The sequence below is a fragment of the Ranitomeya imitator genome, chromosome 2, assembly GCF_032444005.1.
Source record: "Ranitomeya imitator isolate aRanImi1 chromosome 2, aRanImi1.pri, whole genome shotgun sequence".
Lineage (NCBI taxonomy): Eukaryota > Metazoa > Chordata > Amphibia > Anura > Dendrobatidae > Ranitomeya > Ranitomeya imitator.
In genome coordinates this window covers 90,202,801-90,229,935 of record NC_091283.1, presented here as the reverse complement: position 1 = coordinate 90,229,935, position 27,135 = coordinate 90,202,801, and the positions used below count along the sequence as shown (strand labels likewise).

The following is a 27,135-nucleotide window of genomic DNA, read 5'->3' as shown; positions in this document are numbered from 1 at the left end:
AAGCTCCAAAACAGCAAACAGTTGCGGGCTCAAAAAAACGAATAAAGTGCACAGTAAAAAAAATATACCTTGTGCCAAAATATAAATGTGACAAAACAAAGAATATAGACGGCACCAGGCTCAAAATGCACCCAATCTTTGACGCAAAGCAGCACAATGTCTGCGCAGGATTCGTGTAGCAAGCACAGATAAAGCAGACTACGGCGGTGCTCCACATAGAAAAATCAAGTCCATTCCATATAGTAAAAAAGAAGAATATGTGGCACTCACCCAGAAAAGCTGCTGAATTAAAGTCCTTTATTCATGATGCGATAAAACGGAACACTTTTGGAGAGGCGGCTGGGATCGGGAGATGGTGCTAGGAGGAGGAGAGGTGGACGACGATCGTTTCGCGCAGATGCGCTTCAACGGGTCCAGGTCCACCTCTCCTCCTCCTAGCACCATCTCCCAATCCCAGCCGCCTCTCCAAAAGTGTTCCGTTTTATCGCATCATGAATAAAGGACTTTAATTCAGCAGCTTTTCTGGGTGAGTGCCACATATTCTTCTTTTTTACTATACAAAATATAAATGTGCTGAGCCACAGCATAGAAAAGCACCAAGCTGCAGGCTCAAAAAAAGTGCATTGTGCAAAGAATGACTTGTGCAAAAAGATGGGCAATACAGAAATGCAGAGCCAAAAATTAGAACAGTAGTATATATGTGCAGAATTTCGTAATCAAACACCACACAGTTGCGGGCTCAAAGGAACCAAAATATAGTGCAAAGTACAAGAATTGTTCCCTGTGCCACATATATCAGTGTGCGGAGCCACAGGATAGAAAGGCACACAACTGTCGGCTGAAAAAAATAAAGTGCAATTTGCAAAAATATAATTTGCTCAGTGAAATGAACCTCAATGAGTGCAGAGCCGCAGATTGAAGCAGCACACCGCTGCAGGCTCAGAAAGATACACCGATAAAGTGCAAAGTGCAAAGGACACTTAATAAAATTTCTATCTGCAGAATACCTGTGTGGAGAGTCACCAAGTCCTGACACCGCGCACCCCGACGCGCGTTTCGGAAACACTTCCTTCGTCAGGGGGTGGCGTTTGTATATTGAAGGGCCTATTTATATCATATCGTGTTCCATTGGGACGACCCGGGTGTGAACGGCGCATGCGTCATCAGGAGGACCCGGAAGTCCTAGCGTCCTAGTCACGTGCCAGCCCGCACAGGGACGGAGTACCCGGCGTTGCTAAGAAACATTGACGCGGATGCCAGGGCTCCAGGACACAGACAGCGCAGGCGCACTCCCAGGAATGTCGCAAGGGAAACAGCGATACACGCCGGAGGTAATGCGTTCACATAATTATCCCATAGATAGGAATAGACTGGGGCAAAACTGAAGAAAATATAGAACCTAAACAACATCTCCATAGCAACAATGAGTAATTGATCCCAGGATGGATCATGTATTTACTAATACATGGGCTGCAAAAAATAATAAAAATAAAGATAAAAATAAAAATAATAAAAAAACAAAGAATAAAGAAGAAAAATAGGATAAATATATAAATCTAAATCTATATGTGCATATTTGTTACATACACATATATGAAAAAAATTAAGTAAGCCAAAAAGAGTAATATAATAGTGGAGGAGTATAGAATACAAAATATACATAACTTAAATGAAAAAAACAAAAATGAAAAAAAAAAAAAATAATATAAATAAATAAAATTATATAAAAAATGGAAAAAATAAAGAATGGAAAAAATAAAAAATAAAAAAATAAAAAAATAATAATGTGAAGACAGACAAAATATATATCCATAATAACATCAGTCCATTTTCTTTCAGAAATAATGTCCTTCTGGAATGACGAAGAGCACGAACAGTCCGTCTTGATTCATCTCTACCAGAACGCAACCAGTCCATTCCATATATTCAACGGAAAAAAGAAGAAGCCGGCCATAATATGTAAGTATGATAAACTAGAAAATACATAAATAATTGTTATTAATAAAAGCCGCTTAAAACATACAAATGCATAAAAGAGATTAAAAAAAATAAAATCGCTGTATAACTAAAAGGTGGTGTTCAAAAACAAAGAAACAAAGTTATATACCTAAAATATATTATAAAAAGGGGGCAAAACTAAGGTTTTCATTCAATCCATATGGAGACACAGAATTCAGAGCCCATATCCATTTAGTTTCCATCTGTGCCAGTGTTGTACTTACTTTTCTTCCTCTCTCATTAGGTCTTATCCTATCGATGCCCTTAACCCTCAAAAGTGAGGCTTCACAGTTGTGTTTCAGTTTAAAATGCTTGGGGATGGTTTTTAATAGGGATATATCATCAGTCTCCTTAGCAGCTTTTATCCCCAAGACATGCTCACGAACCCTTGTTTTCAATTGACGAGTAGTCATACCCACGTAGATTAACGAACATGGGAATGTAGCGTAGTAGATGATGGATGTAGTTGTACACGTTATGGCCTGTTTAATCTCATAGTTCATTGTCCCTTCGGAATTACAGAAGGTCTGTGCTTTATCAATGTTAGGACAGGCCACACACTTACCACATGATTTACAGCCAGTGGCATGCTTAGTATTTGTTAAAAAAGATGATAAAATTGGATTATAGGCATAATGGCTCTTTACCAAATGGTCTTTTAAATTCAGGGATCTTTTGTAGATGATATTTGGTTTCTCACCAATGTATCGGGCCAGAATGGGGTTGGCTTTGAGAATTCCCCATGACTTGGCTAGGCATGATCTCATTAGATCATTTTGCCCATGGTATCTGGTGATATACCTAACTACTTGATTGGATTTAGGAGTCTTTTGGCCGTACAACGCTTGATGTCTGGTAGTGTTTTTGGCACGGTTATATCCCTTTTTAATAGAGCGTCTACTATATCCTCTTTCAAGGAATCTCTCTTTGAGATCCTGAGCTGGTTTTTCAAAATCAGTATCATTGGAACAAATTCTCCTCAACCGTAGGAATTGTTCTATAGGGATAGAACGTATCATCGCAGGGGTGTGTGAAGAAGTAGCATGTAAAAGGGAGTTTACTGCTGTAGATTTCCTATAAATATTGGTATATAGGCAGTTATCTTCTCCCTTATAAACACATACACCAAGGAAGTCTAAAAATTTAGAATTGAATTTATATGTAAGATGTATGTTAGAGCTATTATGATTTAAAACTGACATAAAGGAATGTAAAGAGTCCTCTGATCCCTGCCAAATAAAAAATACATCGTCAATGAATCGCACCCATATTAGGATGCGATTCATCCATGTCTCAGACATAAAGAGGTCCCTCTCCCACAGCCCCAGGAATAGATTTGCATAAGCGGGCGCAAATGAAGCACCCATAGCTCTGCCCTGGAGCTGTAGGTAGAGGGACCCCTTAAAAAGATTAAAAAAAATTGTGTGATAATGAGAACTCAAATAGGCGTATAGTAAATTGTCTCATAGAACTAGGCATAATAGAAGACCCCAAGAAATGTGTAGCTGCCTGAACCCCATCACTATGGCGGATATTTGTATATAGACTTTCCACGTCACAAGACACTAAAAAAGTGTCATTGCCTATATGCAATCCATCAATTCTTTTGAGGAACTCGTTGGTATCTTTGATATAGGATGGTAGTTCCTCAACTAGTGGTTTTAATCTGGAGTCTATTAATTTATTAACATTTTCCAAAAAATTCCCACACCCCGAAATAATAGGTCTGCCTGGTGGCGTGGTTTGATTTTTGTGAACTTTAGGGAGTAAATAAAGTGTAGAAATTGTTGGTTCAGACACCTGTAGAGCAGTAAATAAATCTATATTAATGATACCTGAGTCCAGAGCTTCCCGAAGAATGCCAAGTAATTCTGACTTAAATTTAACCAAGGGGTTAAACGTCATTTTTTTGTAATAAACCCCATCCTTCAACTGACAGAATACCTCATTCTCATAGAGTTTTTTGGGCCAAATAACTATATTTCCCCCTTTGTCAGCTGGCTTAAATATCACATCAGACAAACTTTTCAGCCTCTCAAGTGCCAATTTTTCATGTTTATTTAAATTTTCATGATCTGGAAAGCGAGGGATTCTATCGAATTCCTTACTTACAGTCTTAACAAAGACATCAATGGTCGAACAGCTTGACAAAGGGGGAAATTTTTTAGATTTTGGTCGAATGCATTCAGGGATCTTACCTCCCACCGGGTCATTATGCTCTTGAGCCAATTCATCCAATATACCTAGTGCCTGCTGCTCCGCCTCTGTGGGAAACAATCGTAATACAGTTTCATTATGAAAATGCCATTTGAACAATAGCTTTCTCGCAAAGAGATGTAAGTCCTTTACAGCCTCAAATTTGTTAAATTGGGCTCTAGGACAAAACATAAATCCCCTTTTTAAAACGTCAATCTCAATATCGGATAAAATATGTGTGCTTAAATTGATCACCTTTAAATTAGTTCTGGGTTCTTCAGAGAAATTCAAGAAGCTGCGTTTAGCCGGCACATAACGTGGTTCAAGTTTACGTTTAGGTGTAGATATAATAGAAGTTGAAGTAGAGGCGGAGGAGGAGGCACCAGAAACACCTCCTAGACCAAGATTTGATGAGGTCGAATCAGTTCTATTTCTTAGAGTTTCAGTGGAGTTATGTTTGCGCCATCTGTATACCCTTCCATTCGCAAATTCCTCAACATTGACAGGAAATGATGGAGCTAACTGTATCCTAAGACCCCTCGGAATCAATTGCCGTTGAATGTAGTTATCCAGGAAAGCTCTGCTCCACCAGGAACGAGTTCTCCTATATGTTAAATTCTTTATAGTTTTATATAAATCATCATATTGAACACCACCATTAGTAGTAGTTGCCACATCACCATTGGAGAACACTGCATTAATTTGTCCCTGCCAGGATATCTCCCTGGCTTTAAAATCCATGTCCAGTTGTAGAGAAAAAAGCCTGTGCAGAACACAGTATGGATATACGTTAGGAAACACAGATACACCAATAAAAAATAAGATAATATATAAACATAATAAAAAAATAATAAATCTAAAATGACCAATATCAGTGCTCTGTGGAAAGATAGTGACTAAACACTAAGATGAGGATCAACCACAACAACCATACCATGGAACGCCAAAGGAGTGAACCCACACAGAGGAAAAATGTAGAATAGCCTTTATTAAAGTGAAGTGGCAACAATGTTTTTTTTAAAAAATCAAGGTAAAAAATGAAAACAAGTACGCAAATTTTATGACAGGACAATTAGAAAAAATGGATACAGTTATCGTAGTAAATATACGTAGGTGACCTCCAATATTAACCCCTTTACCCCCAAGGGTGGTTTGCACGTTATGGACCGGGCCAATTTTTACAATTCTGACCACTGTCCCTTTATGAGGTTATAACTCTGGAACGCTTCAACGGATCCCGGTGATTCTGACATTGTTTTCTCGTGACATATTGTACTTCATGATAGTGGTAAAATTTCTTTGATATTACCTGCGTTTATTTGTGAAAAAAACGGAAACATGGCGAAAATTTTGAAAATTTCGCAATTTTCCAACTTTGAATTTTTATGCAATTAAATCACAGAGATATGTCACACAAAATACTTAATAATCGTTATAATAAATGAAATGTGGATTACATCTGCGCTGCTGCGACAAATAATAGATCCAGATATACTGTTAGGGTGTTCGGGTGGTTTATTCAACGCGTTTCGAAGCTCAAAGGCTTCTTCTTCAGGAAGTATCCACACAAAGATATCTTTGTGTGGAAACTTCCTGAAGAAGAAGCCTTTGAGCTTCGAAACACGTTGAATAAACCACCCGAACACCCTAACAGTATATCTGGATCTATTATTTGTCGCAGCAGCGCAGATGTAATCCACATTTCATTTATTATAACGGTTCTGAGAGGTCGCAACACCGACCCGTGGATCTGCAGCAGCTGACAACTACACGCTTGTACTGTGTACTACCAGGTGAGCAGTTCTCTCACAATTGATTAAGAACAATCCTGGGGATAAGACCGTATTTGCGCTTTTTTTGTCTCCTATCTTTCAATACTAAAAATACTTAATAAGTAACATTTCCCACATGTCTACTTTACATCAGCACAATTTTGGATCCAAAATATTTTTTTTGTTAGGGAGTTATAAGGGTTAAAAGTTGACCAGCAATTTCTCATTTTTACAACACCATTTTATTTTAGGGACCACATCTCATTTGAAGTCATTTTGAGGGGTCTATAAGATAGAAAATACCCAAGTGTGACACCATTCTAAAAACTGCACCCCTCAAGGTGCTCAAAACCACATTCAAGAAGTTTATTAACCCTTCAGGTGTTTCACAGGAAATTTTGGAATGTTTAAATAAAAATTAACATTTAACTTTTTTTCACAAAAAATTTAATTCAGCTCCAATTTATTTTATTTTGCCAAGAGTTACAGGAGAAAATGGACCCCAAACCTTGTTGTACAATTTGTCCTGAGTACGCCGATACCCCATAAGTGGAGGTAAATCACTGTTTGGGCGCATGACAGAGCTTGGAAGCAAAGGAGCGCCATTTTACTTTTTAATGCAAAATTGACTGGAATTGAGATGGGACGCCATGTTGCGTTTGGAGAGCCACTGATGTGCCTAAACATTGAAACCCCCCAAAAGTGACACCATTTTGGAAAGTAGACCCCCTAAGGAACTTATCTAGAGGTGTGGTGAGCACTTTGACCCACCAAGTGCTTCACAGAAGTTTATAATGCGTAAAAATAAAAAATATTTTTTTTTTCACAAAAATTATCTTTTCGCCCCCAATTTTTTATTTTCCCAATGGTAAGAGAAGAAATTGGAACCAAAAAGTTGTTGCACAATTTGTCCTGAGTACTCTGATACCCCATATGTGGGGGTAAACCACTGTTCGGGCGCATGGGAGACCTCGGAAGGGAAGGAGCGCCGTTTGACCTTTCAATGCAAAATTGATAGGCATTGAGATGGGACGCCATGTTGCATTTGAAGAGCCACTGATGTGCCTAAACATTGAAACCCCCCACAAGTGACACCATTTTGGAAAGTAGACCCCGTAAGGAACTTATCTAGAGGTGTGGTGAGCACTTTGACCCACCAAGAGCTTCACAGAAGTTTATAATGCAGAGCCGTAAAAATAAAACAAAAATTTTTTCCCACAAATATTATTTTTTAACCCCCAGTTTTGTATTTTCCCAAGGGTGACAGGAGAAATTGGACCGCAAAATTTGTTGTGCAATTTGTCCTGAGTGCGCTGATACCCCATATGTGGGGGGGAACCACCGTTTGGGCGCATGGGAAGGCTCGGAAGGGAAGGAGCGCCATTTGAAATACAGACTTAGATGGAATGGTCTGCAGGCGTCACATTGCGTTTGCAGAGCCCCTAATGTACCTAAACAGTAGAAACCCCCCACAAGTGACCCCATATTGGAAACTAGACCCCCCAAGGAACTTGTCTAGATGTGTTGTGAGAACTTTGAGCCCCCAAGTGTTTCACTACAGTTTCTAACGCAGAGCCGTGAAAATGAAAAAAAAAATTCCCCCAAAAATTATTTTTTAGCCCCCAGTTTTGTATTTTCTCGACGGTAACAGGAGAAATTGGACCCCAAAATTTGTTGTCCAATTTGTCCTGAGTGCGCTGATGCCCCATATGTGGGGGGGAACCACCGTTTGGGCGCATGGGAGGGCTCGGAAGGGAAGGAGCACCATTTGGAATGCAGACTTAGATGGAATGGTATGCAGGCGTCACATTGCGTTTGCAGAGCCCCTAATGTACCTAAACAGTAGAAACCCCCCACAAGTGACCCCATATTGGAAACTAGACCCCCCCACGAACTTATCTAGATGTGTTGTGAGAACTTTGAGCCCCCAAGTGTTTCACTACAGTTTATAACGCAGAGCCGTGAAAATTAAAAAATCTTTTTTTTCCCACAAAACTTATTTTTTAGCCCCCAGTTTTGTATTTTCCCAAGGGTAACAGGAGAAATTGGACCCCAAAAGTTGTTGTCCAATTTGTCCTGAGTACGCTGATACCCCATATGTTGGGGTAAACCCCTGTTTGGGCACACGGGAGAGCTCGGAAGGGAAGGAGCACTGTTTTACTTTTTCAACGCAGAATTGGCTGGAATTGAGATCGGACGCCATGTCGCGTTTGGAGAGCCCCTGATGTGTCTAAACAGTGGAAACCCCCCAATTATAACTGAAACCCTAATCCAAACACACCCCTAACCCTAATTCCAACGGTAACCCTAACCACACCTCTAACCCAGACACACCCCTAACCCTAATCCTAACCCTATTCCCAACCGCAAATGTAATCCAAACCCTAACCCTAACTTTAGCCCCAACCCTAACTGTAGCCTTAACCCTAACTGTAGCCTTAACCCTAACTGTAGCCTTAACCCTAACTGTAGCCTTAACCCTAACTGTAGCCTTTACCCTAACTGTAGCCTTAACCCTAGCCCTAACCCTAGCCCTAGCACTAGTCCTAACCCTAGCCCTAGTCCTAACCCTAGCCCTAACCCTAACCCTAGCCCTAGCCCTAGCCCTAACCCTAGCCCTAACCCTAACCCTAGCCCTAGCCCTAACCCTAATGGGAAAATGGAAATAAATACATTTTTTAAATTTTTTTTATTTTTCCCTAACTAAGGGGGTAATGAAGGGGGGTTTGATTTACTTTTATAGCAGGTTTCTTAGCGGATTTTTATGATTGGCAGCCGTCACTCACTGAAAGACGCTTTTATTCCAAAAAATATTTTTTGCGTTACCACATTTTGAGAGCTATAATTTTTCCATATTTGAGTCCACAGAGTCATGTGAGGTCTTGTTTTTTGCAAGACGAGGTGACGTTTTTATTGGTAATACGTTCGGGCACGTGACATTTTTTGATCGCTTTTTATTCCGATTTTTGTGAGGCAGAATTAGCAAAAACCAGCTATTCATGAATTTCTTTTGGGGGAGGCGTTTATACCGTTCCGCGTTTGGTAAAATTGATAAAGCAGTTTTATTCTTCAGGTCAGTACGATTACAGCGACACCTCATTTATATCATTTTTTTATGTTTTGGTGCTTTTATACGATAAAAACTATTTTATAGAAAAAATAATTATTTTTGCATCGCTTTATTCTGAGGACTATAACTTTTTATTTTTTCGCTGATGATGCTGTATGGCGGCTCATTTTTTGCGGGACAAGATGACGTTTTCAGCGGTACCATGGTTATTTATATCTGTCTTTTTAATCGCGTGTTATTCCACTTTTTATTCGGCGGTATGATAATAAAGCGTTGTTTTTTGCCCCGGTTTTTTTTTTTTTTTCTTAAGGTGTTTACTGAAGGGGTTAACTAGTGGGCCAGTTTTATAGGTCGGGTCGATACGGACGCGGCGATACTAAATATGTGTACTTTTATTGTTTTGTTTTTTTTATTTAGATAAAGAAATGTATTTATGGGAATAATATATATATATATTTTTTTCATTATTTAGGATTTTTTTTTTTTTTTTTTTTTTTTACACACTTGTAAAAAATTTTTTTAACTTTTTTACTTTGTCCCAGGGGGGGACAATACAGATCGGTGATCTGCCAGTTTGCACAGCATTCTGACAGATCACCGATCTGTCAAACAGCGCTGCAGCCACCTCACTCCCTGCAGGACCCGGATCCGCGGCCATCTTGGATCCGGGACTTGCTGCAGGGAGGAGGTAATAGACCCCCGGAGCAACGCGATCACATCGCGTTGCTGCGGGGGTCTCAGGGAAGCACGCAGTGAGCCCCCTCCCTGCGGGAAGCTTCCCTCTACCGCCGGCACATCGCGATCATGTTTGATCGCGGTGTGCCGGGGGTTAATGTGCCGGGGGCGGTCCGTGACCGCTCCTGGCACATAGTGCCGGATGTCAGCTGCGATAAGCAGCTGACACCCGGCCGCGATCGGCCGCGCTCCCCCCGTGAGCGCGGCCGATCGCCTATGACGTACTATTCCGTCCTTGGGAAGTAAAGCCCACCCCACATGGACGGAATAGTACGTCTAATGGCAGAGAGGGGTTAATTGATACAGATAGAAAATAATAAAAACCAGTGTATATAAAAAAATTATAAACAAAAAAAAATATATAAAGATAAAATATAAAAAAATTTTTACCAATAATTACTTGTGCAATAATACATATGTGCGAAGCTCCAAAACAGCAAACAGTTGCGGGCTCAAAAAAACAAATAAAGTGCACAGTAAAAAAATATACCTTGTGCCAAAATATAAATGTGCCGAGCCACAGCATAGAAAAGCACCAAGCTGCAGGCTCAAAAAAAGTGCATTGTGCAAAGAATGACTTGTGCAAAAAGATGGGCAATACAGAAATGCAGAGCCAAAAATTAGAACAGTAGTATATATGTGCAGAATTTCGTAATCAAACACCACACAGTTGCGGGCTCAAAGGAACCAAAATATAGTGCAAAGTACAAGAAATGTACCCTGTGCCACATATATCAGTGTGCGGAGCCACAGGATAGAAAGGCACACAACTGTCGGCTGAAAAAAATAAAGTGCAATTTGCAAAAATATAATTTGCTCAGTGAAATGAACCTCAATGAGTGCAGAGCCGCAGATTGAAGCAGCACACCGCTGCAGGCTCAGAAAGATACACCGATAAAGTGCAAAGTGCAAAGGACACTTAATAAAATTTCTATCTGCAGAATACCTGTGTGGAGAGTCACCAAGTCCTGACACCGCACACTTCGACGCGCGTTTCGGAAACACTGCCTACGTCAGGGGGTGGCGTTTGTATATTGAAGGGCCTATTTATATCATATCGTGTTCCATTGGGACGACCCGGGTGTGAACGGCGCATGCGTCATCAGGAGGACCCGGAAGTCCTAGCGTCCTAGTCACGTGCCAGCCCGCACAGGGACGGAGTACCTGTAAAAGATAAAAGGTGCATCAGAATTGTTAAGGAATATCTTTCTCTTTAAATCCAATTAATTTCCTTTAGTTCATTCCTGACTTCAAGTGGTCAAATTTTTTGCAGGATCCTGTTTTCTCAAAAAAACGACGTATCTCGACGGGGCTACAAAGACGGAAGTGTGAAAGAGGCCTAAGTCCAAGAGTATTTCTCTTCCATCAATGATAGCTCCATGTCTGGTATAATTATATAAACATAAGTATGGATGACCTCGGGGAGATCAAAACATCCAACACCGCGGAGACACATCACGTGTTTCTCAATGCAGTGATCCAGAACACTGCCCCCATCCCTTATTGGAAATATGCAAATGCATGTAGAAAAGCCGCGGAGACACCATCAAGTGTTTCTCAATGCAAGCAATAAATAGCCAGGTCTTTCACCGGGAAGGAACAACCACGGGAAGGGCAGCATCCAAAAAGGAAAACCACCTATGCCAAAACATGGTATCCATCCACAGACAGCTGTTTCGGGGTATTTGCCCCTTATCAGTGTGGAGTAGGAAACTGGCTATTAGGAGCAGTGCCTAGTAAAAGGACTATAAATATAAGGATGAATGACCTCGGGGAGATCAAAACATCCAACACGCGGCTTTTCTACATGCAATTGCATATTTCCCATAAGGGATGGGGGCAGTATTCTGGATCACTGCGTTGAGAAACACGTGATGGTGTCTCTGCGGTGTTGGATGTTTTGATCTCCCCGAGGTCATTCATCCTTATGTTTATAGTCCTTTTACTAGGCACTGCTCCTAATAGCCAGTTTCCTACTCCACACTGATGAGGGGCAAATACCCCGAAACAGTTGTCTGTGGATGGATACCAAGTTTTGGCATACAGTCATGGCCAAAATTATTGACACCCCTGCAATTCTGTCAGGTAATACTCATTTTCTTCCTGAGAATGATTGCAAACACAAATTCTTTGTTATTATTATCTTCATTTAATTTGTCTTAAATGAAAAAACACAAAAGGAATTGTTCTAAAGCCAAATTAGATATAATTCCACACCAAACATAAAAAAGGGGGTGGACAAAAGTATTGGCACTGTTGGAAAAATCATGTGATGCTTCTCTAATTTGTATAATTATCAGCACCTGTAACTTACCTGTGCACCTAACAGGTGTTGGCAATAACTAAATCACACTTGCAGCCAGTTGACTTGGATTAAAGTTGACTCAACCGCTGTTCTGTGTCCTTGTGTGTACCACATTGAGCATGGAGAAAAGAAAGAAGACCAAAGAACAGTCTGAGGACTTGAGAAACCAAATTGTGAGGAAGCATGAGCAATCTCAAGGCTACAAGTCCACCTCCAAAGACCTGAACGTTCCTGTGTCTACCGTGCGCAGTGTCATCAAGAAGTTTACAGCCCATGGCACTGTGGCTATCCTCCCTAGATTTGGGCAGAAAAGAAAAATTGACAAGAGATTTCAACACAAGATTGTGCGGATGTTGGATAAAGAACCTCGACTAACATCCAAACAAGTTCAAGCTGCCCTGCAGTCCAAGGGTACAACAGTGTCAACCCGTACTATCTGTCGGCGTCTGAATGAAAAGGGACTGTATGGTAGGAGACCCAGGAAGACCCCACTTCTTACCCCGAGACATAAAAATGCCAGGCTGGAGTTTGCCAAAACTTACCTGAAAAAGCCTAAAATGTTTTGGAAGAATGTTCTCTGGTCAGATGAGACAAAAGTAGAGCTTTCTGGGCAAAGGCATCAATATAGAGTTTACAGGAGAGAAAAAAGAGGCATTCAAAGAAAAGAACACGGTCCCTACAGTCAAACATGGCGGAGGTTCCCTGATGTTTTGGGGTTGCTTTGCTGCCTCTAGAACTGGACTGCTTGACCGTGTGCATGGCATTATGAAGTCTGAAGACTACCAACAAATTTTGCAGCATAATGTAGGGCCCAGTGTGAGAAAGCTGGGTCTTCCTCAGAGGTCATGGGTCTTCCAGCAGGACAATGACCCAAAACACACTTCAAAAAGCACTAGAAAATGGTTTGAGAGAAAGCACTGGAGACTTCTAAGGTGGCCAGCAATGAGTCCAGACCTGAATCCCATAGAACACCTGTGGAGAGATCTAAAAATGGCAGTTTGGAGAAGACACCCTTCAAATATCAGGGACCTGGAGCAGTTTGCCAAAGAAGAATGGTCTAAAATTCCAGCAGAGCATTGTAAGAAACTCATTGATGGTTACCAAAAGTGGTTGGTCGCAGTTATTTTGGCTAAAGGTTGTGCAACCAAGTATTAGGCTGAGGGTGCCAATACTTTTGTCTGGCCCATTTTTGGAGTTTTGTGTGAAATGATCAATGTTTTGCTTTTTGCTTCATTCTCTTTTGTGTTTTTTCATTTAAGACAAATTAAACGAAGATAATAATACCAAAGAATTTGGGTTTGCAACCACTTTCAGGAAGAAACTGAGTATTATCTGACAGAATTGCAGGGGTGTCAATACTTTTGGCCATGACTGTAGGTGGTTTTCCTTTTTGGATGCTGCCCTTCCCGTGGTTGTTCCTTCCCGGTGAAAGACCTGGCTATTTATTGCTTGCGTTGAGAAACACGTGATGGTGTCTCCGCGGCTTTTCTACATGCATTGGTATAATTATATGGCATAAATATAATATGATACATTTGACATATCACACGAATCCATAGTTGTATTTACTTTCAACTTTTCTTGTGAATTAAGCCAGACAACCAACTTTTCAGGAATGGTGGGAGTCGAATTCAAAGCATGAATGCCATTTCATATTGCAATGACATTAATGTTTGTAATGGGAAAAAACTTTACAATAAATGTGTTTAAGGCAAAATAAAGTAGTCAGCCATTTGACTTTAAAGCATGACATCACATGCCCTTCTAAAACCCTTTATTGTAGCAAGCAGAAAAATGAGAGAAAAAAACGGCATTTTGTTCTGTTTGTAGCAAGAGTTCATGATTCTGTGAACTTCCTGAACTTTCATGCTTCACATTTTTGTGGTAATGCAAAATCCCATTTATTGCAAAAAAATGAGTCTGTTATAGTTGTAAAGTACAGCATATTCCAGTATAATAAGAGCATGGAAATCATGGTTCAAGCATTGACTAGAAGTTGACTCTTACTGAAGCTTGCCTACTAACAAATCTTTTTGACATTGATTTGCTCTTCTTTTTAGAGAATAAGATTTGCTGATTTACAGCCATTGTGTAAGTAAGTTTAATATGTATATTGGCTGGATCTCCTAATAATAATAATAATAATAATAATAATGTTATTTATATAGTGTCAACATATTCAGAAACACTTTACATTTAAAAAAGGGTACATGTACAAAAAGTATCAGACTATAAAGTATAACAAATTCCGTACTTACTCGTGTATAATTGAACATACTGATCAGCTAGGCAATTATTAAACTGCGTGCTAAGTCAAAGAGTGTTTTGATTCTTTTCAATAAAAAGTTATAACTTTATTAATACAAACAAATACAAACAAATACAAAAGATAAAACAATGCCTCAAAACCATACAGATAGATATATAATGGCAGGTAGGCGTAGAGCAAATTCTAATGATAGCAAGGGAGCACCGGATAAAATCAGCATTCTTTAATGAATCAGATTTTTAAACAATAGAGCATGCTGAGAATATACCTCCATTAATTTCAAATCACAGATTGTCAAGAATTTGAGTATTGATGTTACCTATTTAAATATAATTATCCAACTCCTGCGAGATGAAAAAATAGAGGCTCTTACCGCATGCAATATTGTATACTACTTCAATAAATCCTATTGGATGAACCAAAATGCTATCCAAATTGTGTACTCAATGATATATATCTATTTAATGCACCCACGTTTTCCAAAATTGATAGTTACTAGAGTTCACTAAATCCACTAAAAAAATGGATTAGACAGCCGTAATCACGCTGCTTGTTATATACAGGCCAAATTTATAGGTTTATAGCAAAAGGGGCACCATAATTAAAAATGTAGTCTTAATATAAAGGAAATCATCAAAATAAATAATATAGCATAATGCCAACGACTACCATATACGATGTAACAGCCACATTAAATTAATCCCAAGATGGGTCATATGCAGCTAAAAACCATGCTGCCGCGCAAAGACCGAAGTGCACCCTCTAAATAGCCTAAATCAGACCTGAATACCACCCAGATACTGGTGAGTGTAATGGATGCAGCCAGCAGCAATGCAAAAATACAACAGGAATGCATCCGCTTAGCACTCTAGATCGGACATGATGTGATTTACACTATAACCTGCATGTACTAATGGATGCCAGTACACGAGATAACAAAACCTAATGGTACATATTACCTTAGAATGCAGTGCTCTCCGCTAACCGCCATACGTGGCACGCCAATTCCTGCCGAACCCCGACGCGCGTTTCGCGATAGCTTCCTCTTGGGGGCATGTCTACAGGGAGGCGTCATAGAGCTTTTAAGAAACCGAGGACCAATACGGTTACAGAGGGGCGGAGATTCTCGTCATATTGGCCGAACCAGCCTGCTGGAATTAACCACGTAGTGCAGCAGCAGCCAGATACAAAGTAGAGATCTATACCACAGATCCAACCACATTAACCCCTTGACGTATATTAAATAAACATGCTGGCAAGGGAATGTACTTGTACCAAGAAGCGGGCGGGGATTGCCGTGTCATGAGTGCTGAAAGGGATCAGAATTTTGGAGCATGCCAGAGCGGGGAAAATTCACCGCAACGATATGTTGAGAGTCAAATTGCCGCAACGCTGACAACATTAATTGATGAAATACATTTGAAAAAATTATAGCCATAGATTTTAAGATATGTAGATTTTTAAGACTACATCAATGTCTATGTTTAAATGATACTATACCAATTTCATGAACAGAGAATCCCTGGTCTACACAAAAAACTAAGGGACCAGGGATTCTACGTATACACGAGTATATACAGTACATGCTACAGAGAGGTAGGAAATACCAAAAATGAGCTAGTATTGTATGGTCCAACATATGCTTTTAATAAATAAGGTAGACAACCAGTGCAAAGGTTGGCACACAGTGGATGCATCTGTGTAGTGGCTGGACAGAAATATGAGCCTGGCTGCTGAATTCTGAAAAGATTGTAAAGGGAAGAGTATAGTGAGAAGACCAATTAGTAGAGCAATACAGTATTGCAGAGAAAAATGTATCATAGTGACAGTAAGAGTTTTTGAAGTTTCAAATGTAGGAAAAGGTCGGATTTGGATATATTTTTGAGTTAAAGTGACATGAGCAAATGATTGGATGTAGTGAGTGATGGAGAAATCTGAGTCAAAAATAACCCTAATATAGCAGGCATGCCGATCGGAGGTTATGGAAACACTACAGCCGAAAATTGAAATATCTACTTTAGTTAGTTTAGTCGAGGGAGTAAAAGCAAAAAGTTCAGTTTTGGAAAGATTTATTTTCAGAGAGAGAACAAGCATGATGTTAGGGACAAAAGATAATCACTGGTGTTTTGTAGTAGTTTGAAGATAGTGTCAAGAGAATAACGTTTAATTTAGTGTCATTTGCATATAGATAATACTGAAAGTCAAATCTGCTAATATCTTGTCTAATAGCAGTGCTGCATAAAGAATAGAGGATGGGACCTGGAACTAAGCCCTTAGAAACCCCTGCAGTAAGTGGAAGAGAAGACGAAAAAGATCCAGCAAATTACATACTAAAATAGCTATCAAGGAAGAAAGAAGAAAACCAACAGAGCACTGTATCCTTCTGTCTGATAGAGTGAAGCATAGTGAAAAGCGTTGGTGATCAATTTTGTTTAACACTGCAGACTGATCGAGCAGAATAAAAAAAAAGTGTAGTTATCATTAAATTTAGCTATTAGTAGATTGTTAAAAACTTTAGTAAGGGCAATAGAGGGTAAGAGCAGAATCCAGATCGAGAAGGGTCAAGAAGAGAGTGATCTGATATTTTTTTAGCTATTATTTATTAAAAATAAACTTTTGTGAAAGATAGCATGATAGAAAAAAGTAGACCAAGCACTCCAGGAGTTTAGTGATAAAGGCGTTATAGATATTGGAGACAAATCTGTAAGGGTATGTGCCTACGATCTGGAATTGCTGCGGGTTGGACTCTGCGTACTTGTACAACATCAAATCCACAGCGGCCATCTGTGACAGCATAGTGAATGGGATTTCTAGAAATTTCAAGTCCACTATGCATCCAAAGACGCCTGCGGATCACCCTTCGGAGGCTGACATGCGACATGTCTTTCCAGACCGCAGCATGTCAATTTCTCTTGCAGAGATGCTAATCTCCGCAGGAGAAATTGCATCAATAGAAATGCATTAAATGCGGCAAATCCACACAGTTCAGTGATCACATGTGGATTTACCTGCGTTCAATAGACAGCAACACTTTGAACACAATGAACATGAGCTGGGTCCAAAGCACTGCTAGTTCCAGATTGTGGCACCCGGCCTAATTAGCAGAGCAATTCTGGTCAAGAGATTCTTTTAAATAATGGGATTATTGAGCAAGGAGGTAAAAAGAAAGAGGTTGAATAATTGAGTTGTGATGCGGCTTCAGGGCAGTTTAGCACAGCCTCCACCAGGGGATGCTGATGCGGGAAGAGAGGTAGCACACTCACAGCATAGCAACACTGAGCAGCCGCACAGGTGTCACAGGAAATGAACGAGTCGTCAGACAAGCAGAGTCAGAAACTGTCAGGAGCAGAGGTACCAGAGGTCAAAGCGTGTGCGAAGTCAGAGACAATCCAGACATCAGAGTCAAACGAGAGTGCGGTATCCAAAACCTGAGACCTAAGACGAAGTCAGGGTACAAGCCAGAAGTCAAAGCCGGTCGAGGACCGAGGTATCAGAGACGGAAAGCAAGAGGCGGGGTTCAGAGATCAGGCCGAGCCATACACTGTAAGGAAACTCATCAGACAAACACTACATCAGAGATAGGGAACAGGTCTCACACAAATGTGGGAAGTCAGAGGCAGAAGGATCACCAGGGTATATGGGTCAGCTACTCTAGCCTGAAAGCATGAACAATCACTGACGCAGGCCAGCAGACTTCAGAGGAGTGAAAAAGCCCAGCCAGCTCCAAAACGAGGCAGAGAGTGTGAACCCCTGCATGACCAGTCCAGAGAGGGAATAACAGAAAACAAACCTGGATCATTACATGAGTTATGTGGTTAACGAAGGCTGGGGAGAGGGACTGCAGAATGTATAGAGAAACAGTAAAGAATATATTTTTGTACCGTTCAGCTAGCAAATCGAGGACTCTAGAGGACTCTAAATTTGGAGAAAATCGGTCACTGGTGCAGATAGTAGGGTCACCAGAATAAAAAAGTCTCAAAATGTCTTCTTCTGTGACTGTGACTCTTATAGGTTTGGAAGACAATTTCACATTTTTATATTGTCTTTTTTTTATGTGACCAGATTGTCAGATGAGCGAATCCAAATTAAAAGTTTGGGGTTCGTACCAGGCAGTTAGTGTTCTCAGTTTAGGGTGAAGAGAGAGAATTGTTGTATTATCTTAAATGCTGCAAACATGACTTTTGTAAGAAATACATTCCTTTTCTGTTACCTTGCAATGGCAAATTACTTCATTTACCAAGAGTACATGGATGATAATCACCTTCCAATTTTTTGACAGTATTTATCTCAAAATCAAAAGCACATTCTTAAAGTTATCATATGATGGATGTGTCTGCCAGGGTTATAGTGAACCAAATACATATTTAACCTTTTGCTATTCGGAAATGTCTACATGTAAATGAATTTACCAACTTCTTTTAGCTAAAAACAAAGGTTGTACACTGTGTGTGTCTTATCTGTAATGTTTGTGTGTCTGTCTGTAATCTGCGTGTGTATTGTAGCTGTGTGAATGTGTAATATAAGTGTACAGCATGCAATGAGAGAACCGAGGGCCGAGCAATTAATTCTTTGCGCTAAAGGTAGGTCATCTTATCTAGAAGAGCAAAAAGAAAACAGAAAAAGGAAAGAGGGATCTGTCACATTACTGTTAAATTAATTTGGAACAACCAAGTCACTTACAACAATTGCAAGTTATTTCTCCCAGCATTAGTTTTAATGCAGTTTTAATTATTGTTTAGTGCAATTTGCAGTAGAGCCTAAGAACCAGGTAACATCTCACTAAGTGACACTTTCCTACACTGCAGTTAAATCATTAATTATTTTTGACAGTATTTCAATAACTTTTTATTGTTCCGCTGCCCCAATGACCTTTCATATTCTGTCATTTAAAAACATAGAAACTGATCAGTTCCATAAAGCATCTACTTTACAGTCACCCACTTAGAAGAAGTTCATTTAACTTTTAGTTTTTACTTGGATGCAAATACACAAATCAGTAGTGTGACACAAAAGAATGTTTATCACAAGGCTGAACATTTGTGCTCTGTGAAATGAAGGTAAACAATTTTAATTAATGGCATATGCTTTTCTAGATCAAGAGGTGGAAAAATTATTAGAATTACTCAAAATTGAGTAAAACCTTATTAAATCCTCAACAAAAAAGTAAAACAAGATAAACACTATAGTATAGTGCACCCCCATCGGCACACTCTATAGTATAATGCAGCCACCATAGGCAGACTCTATAGTATAATGCAGCCCCCCATAGGCAGACTCTATATTGTATAATGCACCCCCATAGGCAGACTTTATAGAATAAAACAGCCCCCCCATATGCAGACTTTATGGTATAATGCAGCCCCCCATAAGCAGACTCTACATAATATAAAGCACCTCCATAAAAAAAAACAAATCTCTCTTTCTCCTGGCTCCTCCACCGATCTCAGCTCCCACTCATCTAAGGACCGCAGAAGTTGAGTAGTGATGTCATCGCGACCCCTGACATTGTTTTCATCATGGACATCAGACTCTGACATGGTAATGATGGGAGAGGGAGCGTAACGCTCTCACTCTCATTAATGCGGTCAGCTGTATTGGCAACTAGCTGATACTGTTAAACTTGCAATGACAAGGGGCCCACTGCTGTCATCTTGGCCCCTTCTCCTGCTCAGGGGCCCCATAGTGGCCAGGTGGCAGTGCAGGGAGATCGATCCTCCCTGATCTGCTGCAGAATGCAACTGTATTGACGTACTGTGCATGCCGATTCACTTGCAGTGGCGTAGCTCTGGGTGGGCCCAATCAGAGCCCAGGGCCTGGGGTGCCCGCCCCCACTACCTCCCAGTAGCATCACTACTGGCCTGAATGTTTTTAATATATGTGCATACAGGCTGGGTTTTTCCTGAAATGTCAGTTTTGGCATATTCTTTGCTGTCTTCCATGACAGCATTTTTTTTACTTTACTTATTTTTACTTGCATTTATAAAAATATAATAGGGGTGGCTTCCAGATGCCACCTAAAGAATAGTAAGGTGCCTTCTTTTACGTGCTTTTAATATTTATAAACCTGATGTTAAAAGATGCTGAAAAGATTGGAAATATGCACAGCAACTCGTTATTACATTGCATAGCAAATTTTCATTCTTTCCTTATGCATGGACTTCACTAATAATAAACAATATTCTACATCTAGTCAGTCTCAATTTTCTCTAGTGTGCTTACAATGTATATTAGCTTTGCAGGATGGAGCTTTGTATTGAACAATTGTCATATTTTTTTCTTAAACCATAATTATAATGAGATCTAAATAGTTTCCTGGTCATGTGAATAAGTTTAATAAAATGTCTTTTAACCCCTTAATGACTGCCAATACGTATTTTAACGGTGCCAGTTAAGGGTACTTATTTCTCAGCACTGCTGAGGTAGCTGAGACCCCAGAGAACATGATTCAGATCGGTTTTACCTTTTCCAGGGTTGCGATCACCGTTATTCAGCAAATAACAGCGACCGTAAAAAAAAGAAGTCAGATTTCCCATTTATTTCTCTGTCCTCTGATATGATCTAGCAAATCAAAGGAGAGAGAAATGGGGTCCTCCAAGCCCCCAGTACCTCCGGTGACCACCGGTCCCTCCGATTCTGTCCACCGGCCCTCGGCGTCTTCTCCCATGGAAGAAAAAGGTGCATGCGTAGGGGTTGTGGTTAGAGCTAGTGTTAGGGTTTGGCTAGGGTTAGGGTTCGGGCTTGGGAGAGAGCTAGAGTTAGGCTTGCGTTAAGGTTGGGTTAGGCTTGGGCCTAGGGTTATGGTTAGGGTTGGGATTAGGGTTATGGCTGTATTGGGGTTAGGGTTGGGGTTAGGGCTGTGTTAGGTTGGAGATAAAAAATTGTGGGGTTTTCACTGTTTAGGTACATCAGGGGTCTCCAAACGCAACATGGTGCCCACCATTGATTCCAGCCAATTTTGAGTTCAAAAAGTGAAATGGTACTCCCTCCATTCTGAGCCCTGCCATGCACCCAAACAGTGGTTTTCCTCCACATATTGGGTATCAGCGTACTTAGGAGAAATTGTTCAACAAATTTTGCGGTCTATTTTTTTCCTCATATCCTTGCGAAAATGGAAAAGTTTGGTTCCAAACTAAATTTTTTTATAAAAAAAAAGTAAATTTATCATTTTTCCTTTCTACATTGCTTTAGTTCTCATGAAGCGTCTGAAGGTTTAATTAACTTCTTGATTGTGGCTTGGCGCACCTTGAGGGGTGCAGTTTTTAGAATGGTGTCACTTTGGGGTATTTTCTGTTATATTGACCCTCCAAACTCACTTCAAATGTGCCATGGTCCCTAAAAAAATGGTTTTGTAAATGTTGTTGGAAAAATGAGAAATCGCTTGTCAACTTTTTACCCTTATAACATCCTAGCAAAATAAAATATGTTTCCAAAATTGTGCTGATGTAATGTAATGGTAAATGTTAATTATTAACTGTTTTGTGTGATATCACTCTCTGATTTAAGGGCACAAAAATTAAAAGTTTGAAAATTGCAAAATGTTCTACATTTTTGCCAAATTTCCATTTTTTTCAGAAACAAACGCAAGTCAAATCTTAGATATTTTACCACTAACATGAAGTACAATAGGTCATGAAAAAACACTTTCAGAAACAGTGGGATACGTTGAACCATTCCAGAGGTATAACCTCACAAAATGACAGTGGTCAGAATTGTAAAAATTGGCTTGGTCATTAAGTACAAAATTGGCCTTGTCACCAAGGGGTTAATGCTATGGACCCCTTTGACTCAACTTTGTTTCTCGTGAATTGTAATTCTATTTTGTACTAAAAGCATTTTTTTAATTAGGGTTAATTAAATAGATAGCTTTGTTTGACTACATGTTGGAACGTCTTACAGGGCCGTGGGGTACTCGGTACCGGGTCCGGTACATAAAGGGATGTGTCACGGCGGCGATGACCTGGTCCACGGCCCTGGGCGCTCATGTAAAAGGGACGGTGTTTAAAGGGGGTTGTAAGAAATAATAAAAGTTTGTGATGCCAACTGTGGTATTCGGTCAGGGATGACTGATGCTGCTGTAGCGTGGCTAAAGGTTGTATAGTCGACGGGAGATATGTGTCACTTAGGTGGCTTTTTGCTGTAACATAACCCTGCCTATCTATTTGTGTTTCAGGACCTGTGGTGATGTCACACTCACCTGACTGGCCATGTGATAGGTACTTGGGTGTGGTTACACTTATGTAAAGGAGGTGTGTTTAGCACATGGAGTGTTTGGGAGTCTGTCAGTGTGGACAGATTTCCATGTGTCCAGGCTGGACACTACAGACAGGAGTCTGTGTATTGAGAGGAAGAAGCCCTTCTGTGTCTATGGCTTCAGATAGAGCCTGAGTGCTGGACACTGCACAGCCTGTGTGCCCACAGGCCTGAGAAGAGCAGAGCTCTTCTATGGACTTTTATGCTATGTCGACCTGATGTACGGACTGTTTCCTTTCTGTTGCTGCCTTGCTAGTTTATGGAGCAAATAATCCCACATGGACATTAAAGAGAATGTGCCTCCTGTTTCCTCCTACACATCTGAGCGGGTACAAACCTTACACTGCTTAAAGGGGTCCGTTGGGGTGATGCTATGGCAGCTGGGATGGTATGGCTTCCCATAGATGAAGCTGGGTCCCCAGGGCTTCCGGTGCAGTAGAGACAGGTGGTGTAGTAAGAAACTGAGGACACAGGCTTGCAGACTCTTTACCTCTTTACTTGGTTCAAGGCAGCCACTGTCCAGGGTACCGGATCACGGATGCTGGTGTGGTCCGGCCGGCTTGGAAGCGAATTGGGAATCCCTATAACCAGGTGGGGTTGGAAGCCTTCCTTCTAGCGCTGTGGTGTTGTAGTCCCTTGCTGCCTTAGGCCTCCCACAAGGTCCTCACGTTTTCTCTCTGTCCCCCTTTAGGTAGGACACTACCCATATGACAGGTAGCTCAAGCCATTTTGCAGGACCTCTATGACGACCCGGGCTCTATTTGCTACTGTGTCCTCAGGTGTCAATGGTGGACAGGAAACTTGCAATCAGCTGTCCGCCAGTTTCTGCCAAGGGCATGAAGTTACCCCCACAATCTCGGTCTTCTGGCTACCAATATCTGCGCTCAGCATGGAGGAAGCCCAATCGCAGCTTCTCTCTACAGCTCCTTATTCTCCTTCGCTTCTTCTCCCTCTCAGTCTCCTACAGACTGCTCTGCTTTCTTTTCCCTTACTACGAGCACTCATCTCCATGGCCCCAGCTTTTCTTCCTCTCTCCTCACTCTCCTCTCACCAACTGTCTAACTCCAACTGCCTAGCAACTGCCTAACAACTGACTCCTCCTCCCAACCAGAGAGAGCAGCTCCCTTGAAGTCGGGTGTAGAGCTCCCCCTTCTGGCCTGGAGTCAGAACAGTGTTGTATGTGCTGAATACCTTTCAAAGAGATCATTCTTTGCTTCCAAGCGTGACATCACTCTCCCTATGAGGAAAGCAATGCTACTGTAACAACCAGGAACCTGAGGTGTTACCCTTCCCCCCTTTAAATCCTTTACCTTTGGACTGGGAAAGCAAAAACAGCAATAAATTGGTTAGATAATGCAAACATTTTGGGAAATCCATTTCAACAGATACATAAACTTTTCTTCCCTTTATGGGAGGCTGCTTTTGGCAGCAATTTTGAAAATTTTATTGCTCGCACCGAGTGACGCAGCCATGGCAATGTTTTGATAGCGATGTTTTAAAAGCTCATTAAAGTCTCTGGCACACAATTTAATAAATTCTCTCTTTTAAGTACTGTCTGTTAGGAGCACAAGACTCAGTTTGCTGGGTCGGTCCATCCTGTTCATGATGCCAAAATGGAACGTCCACCAGGGCCGTGGGGTACTCGGTACCCGGTGCGGTACATAAAGGGATGTGTCATGGTGGTGGTAACCCGATCCGTGGCCCTGGGTGCCCATGTAAAAGAGACGGTCTTTAAATGGGTTTGTAAGAAATAATAAAAGTTTGTGACGCCACCTGTGGTATTCGGTCAGGGATGACTGACGCTGCTTAAAGGGGTCTGTTGGGGTGATGTTATGGCAGTTGGGATGGTATGGCTTCTCATAGATGAAGCTGGGTCCCTAGGGCTCCCGGTGTAGTAGAAACAGGTGATGTAGTAAGAAACGGAGGACACAGGCTTGCAGTCTCTTTACCTCTTTACTTGGTTCAAGGCAGCCACAGTCCAGGGTACCAGATCACGGATGCTGGTGTGGTCCGGCCGGCTTGGAAGCGAATTGGGAATCCCTCTAATCAGGTGGGGTTGGAAGCCTTCCTTCTAGCACTGTGGTGTTGTAGTCCCTTGCTGTCTTTGGCCTCACGCAATGTCCTTGCATTTTCTCTCTGTCCCCCTTTAGGTAGGACTCTGTTATGACCTGGTGGTCAGGACAATAATGGACCTGGTGGTTAAGAGCACACGGAATGACCTGATAGTTACTGATAATAAGGACGAGCTCTGGGACGTGGGAACTCTGCTGACCGCAATCCCTAAACCTATCAAACACACTAGAAATAGCCGTGGATTGCGCCTAACGCTCCCTATGCAACTCGGCACAGCCTAAGAAACTAGCTAGTTCTGAAGATAGAAAAATAAAGCCTACCTTGCCTCAGAGAAATTCCCCAAAGGAAAAGGCAGCCCCCCACATATAATGACTGTGAGTAAAGATGAAAATACAAACACAGAGATGAAATAGATTTAGCAAAGTGAGGCCCGACTTACTGAACAGACCGAGGATAGGAAAGGTTACTTTGCGGTCAGCACAAAAACCTACAAAAAGACCACGCAGAGGGCGCAAAAAGACCCTCCGCACCGACTCACGGTGCGGAGGCGCTCCCTCTGCGTCCCAGAGCTTCCAGCAAGCAAGACAACAAATTAAATAGCAAGCTGGACAGAAAAATAGCAAACCAAAGAAATACAAGCTGGAACTTAGCTTCTGATGGGAAGACAGGTCACAAGAACGATCCAGGAGTGAACAGACCAATACTGGAACATTGACAGGTGGCATGGAGCAAAGATCTAAGTGGAGTTAAATAGAGCAGCAGCTAACGAATTAACCTCGTCACCTGTGAAACTCAGAAACACCCACCAGAGGAAGTCCATGGACAGAACCAGCCGAAGTACCATTCATGACCACAGGAGGGAGCCCGACAACAGAATTCACAACAGGACTCTACCTGTATGACAGGTAGCTCGAGCCTTTTTACAGGATCTCTATCACGATCCGTGCTCTATTTGCTACTGTGTCCTCAGGTGTCAAAGGGGGAAGGAAACTTGCAATCAGCTGTCCGCCGGTTTCTGCCGTGGGACATGAAGTCACCCCCACAACCTCAGTCTTCTGTTTACTGGTATCTGCGCTCAGCATGGAGGAAGCCCAATCGCAGCTTTTCTCTCCAGCTTTTTACTCTCCTTCTCTTCTTCTCCCTCTCAGTTTCCTACAGACTGCTCTGCTTTTTTTTCCCTTCCTAGGAGCCGCATAATCACTCGTCTCCATAGCCCCAGCTTTCATTCCTCTCTCTTCACTCTCCTCTCACCAACTTTCTAACTCCAACTGCCTAGCAACTGACTCCTCCTCCCGACCAGGGAGAGCAGCTCCCCTAAAGTCAGGTGTAGAGCTCCCATTTCTGGTCTGGAGTCAGAACAGTGTTCTATGTGCTGAATACCTGTGAAAGGGATCCTTCTCTGCTTCCAAGCGTGAAGAAAGCAATGCCACTGTAACAACCAGGAACCTGGGGCTTTACATTTGTCATGCTGTGACAGTCTTCAGTAAGTCAAGCTTCTGCCCACTCCCGTCCTCACTCCCCCTGCCAACATGCTTTTTTATCACAAATAAAGAGCTGAATTTCTACAAAAGACCGGTGAGTGCTATCTGCTTTTCTTTGGAGGATTTATGACACTGTGTTTTCCTGGACTAGCACCCGGGGTCACAAGGCAAAGCCTGAAGCATGGTATGACATTGACAGCACAGGAATCAGCAGCATTGGTGGTGCCGTCCGTCTTTTTGCCTTATAGCTCAGTGGTTAACTATCCATGTCCTACTCTTGAAAATACAGACACCTGAGTCGTTGACCTCAATATGTTCCTGTTAATCTCTGGTCTGTCCCCCCTCACCCATGTGGCATGTGACAGAAGTGTAATGAAAACAAGACACGAAAGACAAAACAGAGATAACAGTAAACATCTATCATGCAAAAGCACTAACCAACTATAGGAAGGAGGATAAGGACAGAGAGGAATAAACTAAACTGGAGCAGGGACCAGGAGATAAACACACATGTGTACTACAGCAAACCACAGAACACTACTACAACAACTCTACTCCAACCACTTAGCTTTAACACAGCACAAGAAGATGAATCCCCAGTAGCAAGAATAAATTCCTAATATGCACAGCCTCTCCAAGGAGCGAGTAAGCAGAGCTTTCATGGGCAAGACAGAGATGGACTGGCCAGGTTTAATAGGAGAGGTAATGACGGGATCAGAAGTTGCTGAAAATAGAGCTGCAAGTTTCTGACCAGCATAGAAAGGGTTTTTAACCTCTTCAGCACCAAAGTATACCAAATCCATTTATTACGGGACTCAAACACACAGACTAAATGGAAGATCTGGGATTTATAATATCTAGTGATGTTCTACCCCCAGATCTCCAAGGCGGACATGACACACTCGTGACACTATACCATTGTCATTTATCAATATGTAGCAAACTGCAGAATGCTATGCTGTGAATAGTATATAAGGATTGCTGTC

The 27,135-nt window shown here is 41.4% G+C and overlaps 1 long non-coding RNA gene across 1 annotated transcript in view; it reads left to right on the top strand.

The window, feature by feature from the left end:
* LOC138661976 (uncharacterized) overlaps positions 1 to 27,135 on the top strand; it is a 208,009-nt gene that overhangs the window by 180,148 nt on the left and 726 nt on the right. The window contains exon 2 of the long non-coding RNA XR_011317991.1: positions 1,840 to 1,959. This is a non-coding gene — a long non-coding RNA (uncharacterized lncRNA). The remainder of the gene's footprint in view (positions 1 to 1,839; positions 1,960 to 27,135) is intronic.